The following is a 12,665-nucleotide window of genomic DNA, read 5'->3' on the forward strand; positions in this document are numbered from 1 at the left end:
CACAGGGTATAATTATAGACAGCAAGTAACTGGCTCCAGCCTAGTTGGATTTATAGCATTTATAAACTGTTTGCAATTCTTCTCAAAATATCTGTAGGTCATCATGTATTTTGGGGAACTATTGGGTGATGTTTAGGAGATTGGATAGGTAACAGGGAATATGAATGGTGACTCGGCAACCCAACTATAGGACCTGAGAACTCTTGCAGAGGTAGGAGGGAATCTGGTTGTACATTTGTGGAAAGTCTTTTACATCATCACTGTCTCCCTCACTGAGGGTGTGAGTTGTGGTGCTTTTCCAAGCTCTCTTACCCCTCATCCTGCAGTCATGCTTAGATTATCTCAGAGAATAGTTGAACTGTGAGCTTAACTACTCGGAGGTGTCGCTTCAGAACTTTGGGGTGCAGAGTCAGATGATATCAAGAGATACATGGCATGATGTTGTTGTTCCGGCCTCTCACCTTGCTTTTGCATCACTTTTGCTGTAGCTTGCTGCAGTCGCAGTGACTGCTGCACTCGCTTCTGTGGGGTTTGCTTGTGCCCCTCCCAACAGCCCACTGCAAGGTGCTACTTCATTCCCAGGTGCTCCTATTCATGCACCTCCGGTGTCTCTTGCGGGTACGGAGAAACCCAAATCTAGTATATCCTTCTCTTCTTCTACAGTTTCTAGGGGCTCACTAGTAACTCAAGAAAACATTTAAGGAAGAGGCAATGCAGGAGGGACATAAACCCTAACTGTGTCCCTCAAGTAACCAATTTGGTATCTCTGTTTCTCATTAATGTTTTTCACTTCCTGCACTTGAGATTCTTGCTTTTGCTTCATGGCTTCCATTATCAAAAGGCTGCTCATTGTTTTGGAAGGATTTATACTTAGAATATTTGATTCATTTTTGAAGATTATTTGAATGCTCAATGCGTGAGGTACCTTTTGGTGAAAAATACTTTTTATCTTCACCGCTATGAGACTTAAACCAATCTTGAATATATGTGTATATGTGTACGTGCTTTAACCATATTGGTGGTACTTCACATGGGGGGGGGGGGGGGTTGTTTGTTTTGCTGGGGCTTTCTCTAGTTTCAGTTTATCTGCTCCCATTTTTCCTAACTGCATCCTCATTCACAATGAGGTACACAATTGGAAGTCCGCAAGCCACGTGCATCCCCTGAAGGCGGAGGTTAATCTCACAGAGGCGGTGGGGTAAAAGGCTCATCAGAAAGGAAAGGGTGGATCCAACACCCCTTCTCATCTCCATCTCTATCTTGTGGAGGGAGGGAGGAAATTGTGTCCATATTTGTCTGCTGTCTCCTCTACATGTTGAGATCCCAGCCACAGTTTTTGTGGATGGCAGAATTTTAAGGACAGCTACATCAGTGCACATCTTTCATTTGCACATTCATCTGCTACGCTCAGTCCTGGGCAATCTTTGACTCCAGTTACTCTTTTGGAGCCTACTGCTCTTATACTGTGATGTCATGCCTATTTCTAACTCTCCCTGTACCTACCCAAACCTGTTTAGCCAGTTGTTACTGACCCGCATGACAATATTTCAGTTTAAAACATAAATCCCCCCTACTAGTCAATAAACATCATCATACTTTACATTTCATAAATTTGAAAATGAGCTACCTCAGTTTGGCTTGATCAGCCTGCGGGTCACCGGGCCATTCTCCACCTGCTGTCTTATCCTTGGCTCCCGAGACTGCCATGTGGAGTCTTGGACAACCCCCATCGCTGCATCCAGTCAAACAAAGTCGGTTCCCAGCCAATGGGCTCTTTTAAAAAAACTGTTGACTCGCCAATCTATTCTGAAAGAGTTTACTAGCAAACGATGAATTAACAGTCCATGAATCACGTCTAGTGAGGAGTGTTCTTTATAAATCTGGGATGAAGTATGCTAAGGCAAGACACTTTGATAAGATTTAATAATTGGTTTAGCAACGAGGAACACGTGATGGAGTTAAAGGGCGATTGCAGGTTTACAAAGAGTGAGATCATGAGAAAGGAAGAAGATGATCTTCAGTTTATAACGAGAATATAAACATTTTGGCTGAGCGAGCACATCGATACTTTCTCATCTTAGGAGCCAAAAAGTGAAAAAGATGCTCGGAACATCAGAGGAAGGCACGTCCTTTAGGCTTTTGTTCACATGAGCAGAATACATGGCAAAAGCAGCTTACAGTTGTGCTAATTAAAAAGCATTATTTCAAAGCTGTTAACTGGATTCCCTTTTTTCTCCCCTATCATTTCCTAGAGGCTGTTAAATCAGTTTTTGACAAATGGGGACATCCCGAAAAAGGAATGGTGGTGCCACTAAAAACATTAGTTTGTCTAACGGATGAACTATCACCATGCCCCCAGGAAAGGTCAAAATTCTGGTGCAAGTATTCTATCACACTTACAGAACCAATGTCTGTCCCTATCAAACCTGGATTTAAAATGAAAAATGTGATGGGCACAGCCAATACTGCCTCTTGGGATGTTACCCTACACCTGCTATATTTAAACAAAATATGTGTATTGTTGTTTTCTTTTGGCACTCACCAATGCGCATGAGACAATCACATAGGTTACAATTCTTTCAACAAGACTCCTCACTGGCCCACGTCGACACCTCTTGATCATGACGTATATTAGAAATGCCTCAGGTGCCTTCTCAGGCACAGTCCACCGTGTCTACCTCCCTGAGGGAGAAGGATTTCATGGAGGTATATCCGTATCTGGTGAGTCGTTTATATTGTCTATTAGTTCATTATAAGCACCCTATGTCCTCCAAACCGTATCAACTTTTGGGAGTAACTGAGGTTCTCAAACCACTCTATCTCTACCTCCATACATCTCTTCATTCCCTCCAGCAACATACCCATTGTTGCAGTGTGTTCTCGGCCCCAAATTCTGGACATACCTCTTTTTGCTATGATAAAACCCAACATACAAAGCATCAATTGCTTCCTAGGGATGTCTAAGTAATTGGGGATGCCGAGTATAACCAGGAGGGGGTGTTTTTGGAATATCTACTTCCAATTTGCTGATAATTTTCCCCCTCGCCACCTTACTGCATCTTCACAGAAGTTACCCAGGACCCGGTCTAGGCTCAGTTCAACTGTTCCCTGTCTATTGGTATCTCAATTCCTAGGTATTTAAAACCTACTGGTGTTACACAGAATTTGCCCTCCAATTTGTCCAGGCCCTCCTTGCGCACCATGTGGTAAACAACAAATAACAGTTAATTCAGTAGCTTGGATAGGTGTCAAAGCCATGGAACACTGGCAGCACTGCCGAGATCAACATTTCTGAGTCTGTGAGGTACACAGAAGCATCGTCGGCATATAGCATTTATTTTCTGTGTCCTCTGTTCCCCGGGAATCCCAATATGTCAGCTCTTCAATGCATCCAGCATGCTAGTGGCTCCAGACACAGTGTGAATAGAACGGGTGACAGGGACACCCCTGCCTTGCGCCCTTCCCCAAAGCAAAAGTCTCCAATATATCTCCGTTTACCCTCCCCCCTACAGTGGCACTTTATATAAAAGTGCAAACCATGCGTTGAACTGCGTTGAACTTTTTTTATTTTTTATTTCTTTTTATGGAGTAGCTTACAGCAAGAATATGCATAGCCCCAAAAGATGGGACGATCAATACCACTGTAGCATTTAGCAGTGTAAGTATTTTTATATCATAAAAAGCTCAACGTAGAACAAACCCACACAGAAATAAACCCCTCCTGGCACTTTAGGTGGTGTTCTTGAACCCCTAGCAACTTAAAATCATGTTTATGGCACCTTTTTTTAAAATATATATTTATTTATGGTATTTGTACATATGCATACAATACAAAAGGGAATCGTTATATGGATTGCCAGTCTGTGAGGATACAGGGTAAGTGGTTCATGGTGAACATCTCGGATCGCAACCCCTTTGTTCGTTATACAGTGGTGGTAGGATAAGGATAAACAAACCCAGCTCTTGCGAACCCTAGCAACCCAAGCCATAGTCTCCATCTGCAAGCATAGCTCTCTCTATACATGCTTGGTTGGGGTACTTGAAGTTCTGCGACACCCCTTTAGGTCTCAAGACATGTCACTGCTAACAAGGTTGTTACCGTTTTTTAGAGCGGTGCCCCTTTCCTGAGCGGTTGCCAGGTAGAGGTGTGGTGACTTACCCAGTGGTTACGGGTGAGTTCTTCCTTGGTTTTTCCCTTGGATTTTTCTTTTATTTTAAAGTGAAAAGTTACTAGTCTCTTTGATATACCCTTAATTATTACATTTATGTTATGTTTCCTGTTTGATTATAGGTAATGTTTTTGGAACAGGCACATCATGAAATTTCCGTACCCTTGTATCCGTTTGTGTTATGTTACTTTCACATCGTTTATGCAGCAGCATCGTAGGTCCTGATGAAAGCCTAGCCTACCTATAGGCTCCATGGCTGAAACATGTTGACCATTTAGTTTTCACCATCGCGGTTTTTAATTTAGACCGCTGGTGCACTGCGTTTTAATCCTGGCTAAGTACGCTGCATAATAAAGATTTGTTGACGTCCTGGAGCTTTCACCTTCCTCACAGTTTTGATGATAGTTTGTTTTGCGCTGCGCCCTCACTCAAACCGTTAGCTCTTCATTTGTGGATTTAGTACATCCCACATTATATACAAAACATCCCTGAGCTCCTCCCTCTCAGAGAGGGGGTTGTAGCCCCCAGAGGAACAAGGTTTTTCCTCTGGGAGGAGAATCCCAAATGATGAAGCATGTCGCCTTTGGTGAGTGAGGGATTTCGTCCTGTAAAGGGATATGCCCAAAGTTAGTCAATTTGGGTTTATTTGCTTGTTTCGTTTCTCTAGAGTTTTGCTTGAACAGCCAGTAGTGGTTATCTACACTTTGCAAATACTTTTTAGACCTCAGGATTTCGTACAGTTGTTTGTTCTGACTTTGGGGAGTAAATCCTGTGTGGTCTTTAAACTTTCCCTAGGACCCTCCGGATTTGAACCGAATATTGTTATAGACTCCACAATATCTGCATCTTTCAGGGGCCAGGTGTGTAGCTTCCAGGTATGTACCCTGTCATGCACTCAGGCACATATTTTAATAAGCAGAGGTGAGTGATCATGTACTTTGCGTCTGTCACCCAGGCGACCCAGGTTACCGGACAAACACATAGTCCAGACGCAACAGAGCCCTGTGGGCACCCAACATGAATAAGTATGGTCTGTCCTGTGTGTGGGGTGACCTCCAGACATCAATAAGGCCCACTGCGTGAGAGAACCGCACCATCTCTGAGGGTGCTCTCAGGCTCGTCATATGGGGTGAGTATCTCCCCAGTTCTCAGTTCATTACCTCAATGAAGTCCCTGCCCAAAATCTGGTGATCTCCAACCGAGTCTATCAAAATGGGGCCCAGTTTGTCCAGAACCCCCTTCTGGGGTCTAGAGGATGAATAAAAGTTAATAATGAGGATACTTCTCCTATTCCACCTTCCCTTAACCGCCATGTAGGAACCCTCTGGGTCCTCCCATCATCACTCCATCTGAAGGGGGAGTAGGGTAGTCTTGGCTAGAATTGCCACTCCTCTGGAGCCCCTTGTGAATCATGCATGGGCCAGTACAGTGTATCTACCCCTTTGCAGGCACCTACAGTTGGTTCCCTTCAGATGGGATTCCTGCAGGAGCACAAGTTTGGGTGAGTGTTTATGAATGTATTGCATCACAACCCCTCTTTTGATCTTGCAGCTCAATCCACTGACGTTCCACATAAGGACAGTCAGTGTCTTGAGGCTACCTGTGTTCATGTATGTTGCGTCTTACAATGATGCTGCGGACTGTACTGTGTGCACTGAAGATACCGTCAACCTTCCCTGTTGGAGTGCGTTGTCTCTTGTGTGATGTGTCTAGTATCCAAGTGTTTACAGCCTGAACTGTGCCTCCCACTTGTACCCCCACCACACTTTTCCCTGGCGTGGGTTCTGAACTACCCACTTCCCCAACTTAGGAAAGGTCTGTTTCCTCCCTCCTGCCCTTATTTAATCAGCACCTATACTTACCCAATTGGAATCAAACTCTCCCTACCCTCAACTGCTACTCAACTTAAATGCACTGTTTTGCCGATGTTCTAATGAGTGCTGACTAGTTGTTTATTATTGAGGCCTCTTCATGGACCTCATTCCATTGCTGGTTGGTGGGCTCATCGCCAATGTCTGTATCCGTAGAATGAGCCGCAGACGCAGCCCAATGAGAGTTCGGTTTTTCCTCCTGGGTACTCAGACTAGGTCTCCTGTGACAGCCTCTGCGGGGTTGGTGCAGCCCCAGAAAGTGTTTCTCAATCCTGAGTTGTTCTGGGGGAATTTCTTTAATCCACTCCAATGCCTGGGCAGGATGATCAACAGGAATGTCTTGCCCTGAAAGAGCACTCTAAACTTGACTGGGTAACGCAATATATACTTTATATCCATGGCGCACAGCTTCTGTGTCACATGTTCATATGATTTTCTCTACTGCTGCACCAGTCTCGTATAATCTGTAAAGATGTGGATTCTCCTAGATTCGTGTTTGACCTCCCCCAGTTACCTGGCTGGGCACATCATTAGGACCCTGTCTTGATAATTCAGAAAATCGTCATTCATTGGTCTGACGATTGCAACTGGAGGGGGTTTCATCAACAGGGTCCGATATACCCGCTCTACAGGAAAATATGGTGAAAGTTGTTCCAGAGGCAAAAGGGTGCGCAGACAGATTTAGAAGAACTGTTCAGTGCAGGGACCTCCACGCCGTCTGGTCTTCGCGGCTTGATGGTTCTATGGATAAACGATGGGACCCTTGTCCACAGATAGCAACCCATGCCCTGGAGAACACACAATCAAACGGTGGGGTATTGTGGAACCACTTGACAGTTCAAAATGGTATCACACCAAATGATTCCGGTGCAAAGTAGGCAGAAGCTTGCCGTGTGTTCTGCTTTACATCCTTCTGGTTCCTACGATAAAGAAAGTATGGGTGTTAACATTTCCGCCTCCACCCTCATCCAACCTCAGGGGCCCCCTCTGTTCTAGTGGAACATTCCCGGAGGCCCAGGTTCTAAGGAGAGAACATAACTAGTCAAATCTAGGGCTGATGAGGAGGGGAATTCAGTTCCAAGGGGACTGTATGGCTACTATGATGTTGCCTAATGGTAGGGACTGATTGTATTGCTACTACACTCGATAGATGTTGATTCACATTGTGGCTCGCATAACAATAATAAAAGTTAACCTGGTGACTTCAGGCAGTTTGGTACCAGACCACTGGGAACATTTTGCAGATGGCCAATAGGTTATGATAATCACAGTCAGGGTTGTCCAGCAGTGCGAGGGAAGAGTGCACCTGAGGTAGAGAAGAGGATGGCTTTTCGTTCAACCTTTATAGTTGATTATTTCATGAGAAGCACCACTTGTGGTGGCTGCGGCTATGACCCACCAATAAGAAATAGCTACATGCGGTGGAAGGGTTGCAAGTAATGGCCTGCTCTCCTTCACTGAGGCCTACTCCGAGACTTTTGCCCAGCAGGTCCTTCCTGTCTTGAAAAGAGGCCCAGTCATGTGACATATTTAGGTGGAGGCCCTATCTGCTGGTGCTTCTTTTTTACGCTGCCCGTCAATTTTTCCAGGGAGATTGGGTCATTCAGGAAAACGTGCAAAAGGAGTTAATTTCTTCCTCCCAATAAGCCCACCTCTGGGGAGCTTGTGCCCTTTGTAATGCCCTTTTACAGGTCCCACCTTATTACAATGTTCTGAGGTTGACTGCAATGCCTGTGATTCTGAGAGTGAATCTGGATGCTTTGACTACATTATTGATTTATAGACTGCCGAGGCTAACCATTTCTAGTGGTGTTCCTGGGTCTCCTAATCCCTAGAGAACACAATTTCCTTCACCTACTCAAAGCCCCTCATGTTTTCCCAGGGCTGGAGTACGGGGCCACAGGAAGTACTGAGTTCCCTATTAAGCTTGCTCAGGATTCACATGGAGGGATTCTCTTAGTGTTTCCTTGTTTAGCCACATTTTCTGACCCTTTGGTGCTGAAAGCCTTACCGACCTATCTTGGACTCCCATACTTCCTCCACCAAGAGTTAATGCTCTGTATGAGGACTCCGTATTTTTAGGGACTTTAGGGAGGACATCTTCACCACCACTTACTTATGACCTGATGGGTTTTTACATCATGGGATTCTATCTTTCACCTGGGTAGGTCGTCAACCTCCATGTAAGGGTATATGTCATTCTTGGGGATCACTGAAGAACTGGCCCAGTGCACTACCCCCCCCCCCCACCCCCACTTGACCAGTTTGCCCAATGGTCTGAATAATGAATAGCACATTTATAAAGGTTGGGAGGTAATATTGAATGTAACACATCAAACAAGGTAATTCCTCTTAACCTGAATCAACGTGCATTCTTCTTATTTAATAAGAGTAAATATTGTGACACAAATTACATTAAATCATATTGCAAAAAGTCATAATGTACAATTCACCACACATGGTTCACAAGATTTTAGACTCCATGTAGTTTTTAAACAGCATAATTCTTGTTATTCATCAGAAAACAGTGCATGTAAAGGCAAACTGTCTTTCACTGTAAAAACCCCACTTCTTCAGGTCTGTAAAATAACAAGTTACCCACTTCAATTATATAACATCAGTGTACAAAATGTCCAAACACTATTCAAAGTAAAATTGAACAACATAATAAATGATGAAAATCGATTTTTTAAATTAACCATGTAGAACGACTGTTCTATTGTACACAAATATTGTATGTCCTCACAATATAATTTGAACAAGTAGGGATTGACTCCTCAAAAGTTAAGAAAGAGACTAAGTATTAATAAAACCTAGAAAAGACAGGAATATAAAGAAACACTGAAATGAAGGTCAATTGAACTAAACCGCTTACCTCTAAAATTGTCTTTGATAGGACAATTGTTCATCACTATTAAACAGCGATTAGAAGGTCAACTGTGTAATCCCCAGTAACATTTCTGATAATGTCTGCACATCACTGGCTACAGTTCACCCTACACAGACATTGTAAAATCTACAGATCAAACAACACAAGAGTTCCATTATCATCATGCTCTCAATAGAGCCTAAAAGTATACATGTAACTATTAAAAACAATATGTCGAGTTCAAAATACAGTCTCCTAATTGCCTTCTTACCTAGTCATATTCACATCAAAATATTTGAATTTTACATTGGACCACGAGGTTAGGCGTTGCATTCTGATGTTATGGATGAGGATACTAATGCTAAAAGATGTAACAAAAAAGTGGGCTAGTAACTTTAATAAAAACAGGCCAATGTGATTTGTGTAATGGAGGAATCCAGACTTAGCACATGTTTTATTTGTCTGTCCAAATAGCAGTCTGGTTGAGGCATGTTCACGATTTTTAAAACCTATTTGTATAAAATATAATATTCTTAGAAATACGGTTCTGATTGAGATCATAAGAACCCCTCCTGAAGAATTTGTATGCTACAAAGTTTTAAACTTTTTTAAAGTGTTACTCCCGCTATTTTAGAGAGATATAAGCTAAGAACAATAATCAATTTTGCTTATAAAGAATTTTATGATGTATTGTAATACAATGGGATTGTATATTGTGGATCTCAGATGAGGTCTATATCTATCAATAAAATTTCAATTTCAAATATCCACATCTAGTCATTCAACACCATGTCGCTAGGTGCCTGTGAAACTTTTATTTAAGATGATGTCCTCTTTATTCAGGTGACTTCTCATTATTCTCTGTACAGATGCACGCCAAGTGAAGGCTGGATCATGAGGCTAAAATGACAGCCCTGTTTCAACCCATACCATGTACAAAGGTCAGTAGAGGAATCTGCAGGTACCTCACAGTTTGAAAACCGCTCATACTATTCACAGACCTCAGAAAAGATTACTTGTGATGTACGTTGAATGCCATCATTGTGCCACGTGTATTGTTTGTGTTGCAATTGTGCAGAAGTTGAAGGAGAGAGCTTAGTGAGTTCTTGTGAGATTTGGGTGTGGCAGCCATTTTGAATTTCATGCTATGTAACACTATGGTAGCCACTCCCAGAATACTTCTGTTTGAGACTCTTGTAGTGAGTGGAAGTGTTTCTTGGGACTTCTTGAATACTTTCCAGAATTTGTTGAGGTCTGGTGGTGGATTTGCTGGATTTAATCCTATCTGTCGGTTTCCTGAACAGTTTGAAATCACAGAATCAGCAAGAAGGAACTAAATAACAAGGTTAGATGCAAGTAAAACGCCAGTGGTGCAAAGATTAAAAAGTGTGCAAACGTCAGTAAAACACTAGAAGTACAAGGATTTAAAAAGCACACATAAGTCAGTATAAGGCCAGTGGTGCCAACATTCAAGAAGTGTACACAAGTCCGTAAAATGCCAGTGGTGCCTGGATTAAGTCGTGCAAAGATGTAGTGAGCACAAGTCATTAAAACCCCAGCGGTAAAAGGATTCAAAAAGCATGCACAAATCAGAAAAAACTTCAATGGTGTATGAATTTAAAAAAAGATGCCCTCAAGACAGTGAAACGCCTATGGTGCAAAAATGTAATGACTGCACACAAATTAGTAAAACACCAGTGAGGCCAGGATTTAAAAGTGCTCCAGAGTAGTAAAATACATGTGGTACATGGGCTGTAAAGTTGCACACCCATGTACGACGAGAACATCCAAAAGAACATGTGAAGTCACGTGGTCAGATGATTATGGAGATTTAAGGTTACCATCATTGCTATGAACTTGGTGTTAATGTTCCAGTTGGCGTGAAGTTAATACTCATATTTGGAAAACACATTTTTCAAGTAAATTCAACTAGGAATAACGACGTGATGTGCAAGAAAATGCTTGATATGAATGTAAAACAATTCTATTGGCATTATAGAAGTTTAAATTGCTAGAGGAAAGTACAGTAATAATGATTTTTTTGTTTTTTGTGACATGATATTGAATCCAATTCAAGAGGGAATTTTATGGCCACTAATCAGCTGATAAAGAGAAGCAGAAGTCCCCTATTTATCATAACAAGACCTCATCTCTAGAGAGTTTATCAATAATCTCAAACAGCACATTACATCATTTCAAAACAAATCCTCCTTCCGTCACAGGCTTTCAGTCCAAAGCAATCTTTCGTCAGCCCTGCAGGGTTTGGAGAAGTTTCAGGTCAATCCCCACAGGGGTATTCATTTTACGATTTTTTATCTGAGTTTCATGATAGTTTGTTCGCCTGCAAAAGGTAAGAACATTAAATATACCATTTATACTTTATGAAATTGTTTGCTTACCCTAATATGAAATTATTTCTTTAATTCTTAAACATGCAAAGTGGAAGTCTGTCTAATGCTAGAAACTACAGTTGTGAGATTAAAGGTTTGCAACTGTGTAGCGTGTATCCATACATGGTGCAGGATACCCACGCTGACCAAATGAATTCCTAAAGGTATAACATATCTACATCACCGTGTCCGATAGTTAGATGCAAGAGTGACAGCCGTTTCTTTGTATTGCTTACTCTGATGGCCCTTGCAGCTCCCATCAGGCCTTCTGGGATGAGGCGAGCATGATAATAGGGGTCAGGATACTCCATCAAAGTTGTATTTGCCTCAGCTTCACAGGCCTCCATTATCCCTGATTCTCACACTCCCTTCCGACCCTCTACTCCCTCCTTCATCTGCTCCCTCGCTCCTCTCCACCCTCTGCCTACTTCTTATCTGCATCATCTGGCCACTGCTTCTCTCCTCGCTACTCTCTCGTCTATGTTTACTGCCCCCAACCTTTCTCCCCTTTCCTTTCTCACATCCTATTTCTCTCAATTCTCATTTCCGTCCTCTGCTCACAGTACCTTGTTTCCCCTGTTCCTCGTACCCTACACTCTGCCCTTGTAAGGATTACATACCGTTAGTTTGCTGCAGCTGTCCCATGCTGCAACTTTTAGTTTGTTTTTAGAAGGTTTTCTCAGTTTGCTTTTAGCTAATGGTCTTTGATCCTACAGAACAAACATGTGTCAGCTTGTAAGTGCTACAAGACACTGTCCTACACCCCGCCTAGCTGTGAAGCACAGAAATTGCTCATCCTTTCATACTCCTGAAGTAACATTAATAGTATGGCTAAAAGCTGACCGGCTAGTGGGTAGCAGTTTACAGAGAAGGGGTCAGCTTTTTATTGTACTCCTGGAGTAAAGGACTAACAACCTCCTAAAAATGCACGTCGTCCTTATGACAGTTTGCTTCACAACAGCCTGCTTTCTTTCCCATCGTCTGTGTGTGCAGAGCGTGCTTAAAAGCATGGCTTTGAGACATATTCGAGGTTTGGTGCTTGAGAGATCTTGTTTTACCCACTGGACGGCCAAACTGTGTATGTGATCTTCCTCCTATTTTCAGGGCCCTTCCTCATTTGTGCTGAGCCCTGACAACTTAATCTTAAATGAAGGAGATTTGTTTACAAGATGCTTGGATTGAGAGCTGGAAAACACACCCCGCTCCACCTCTCCAACATTCTCTCAGGATAAAGCATGCACATCAGCCCTCTTCTTTAGTTAACTTGCCTCAAAACCTTTCAATCAAGCTCCAGTACTAATTGGCGCTGCCTCAAGGAAATTAAAAAAATTGATTCCTGGGCTAGTAAGTTGAACAGCCACACATC

At 42.6% G+C, this 12,665-nt stretch overlaps 1 protein-coding gene across 9 annotated transcripts in view; it reads right to left on the reverse strand.

Annotated features, from left to right (window-relative positions):
* The window catches only part of LOC144791525 (uncharacterized), an 826,098-nt gene that overhangs the window by 680,425 nt on the left and 133,008 nt on the right, over positions 1-12,665 (reverse strand). For 8 of the 9 annotated variants that reach the window (XR_013602413.1, XR_013602419.1, XR_013602415.1 and 5 more), the window contains one exon: positions 8,916-9,056. The gene's annotated coding sequence lies outside the window, so the exon portion shown is untranslated. Of the gene's footprint in view, positions 1-1,627; positions 1,807-8,915; positions 9,057-12,665 lie in introns of all 9 variants that reach the window. The other variant, XR_013602416.1, reaches the window with a different exon arrangement.

The sequence above is a fragment of the Lissotriton helveticus genome, chromosome 11 (genome assembly GCF_964261635.1).
Source record: "Lissotriton helveticus chromosome 11, aLisHel1.1, whole genome shotgun sequence".
NCBI lineage: Eukaryota > Metazoa > Chordata > Amphibia > Caudata > Salamandridae > Lissotriton > Lissotriton helveticus.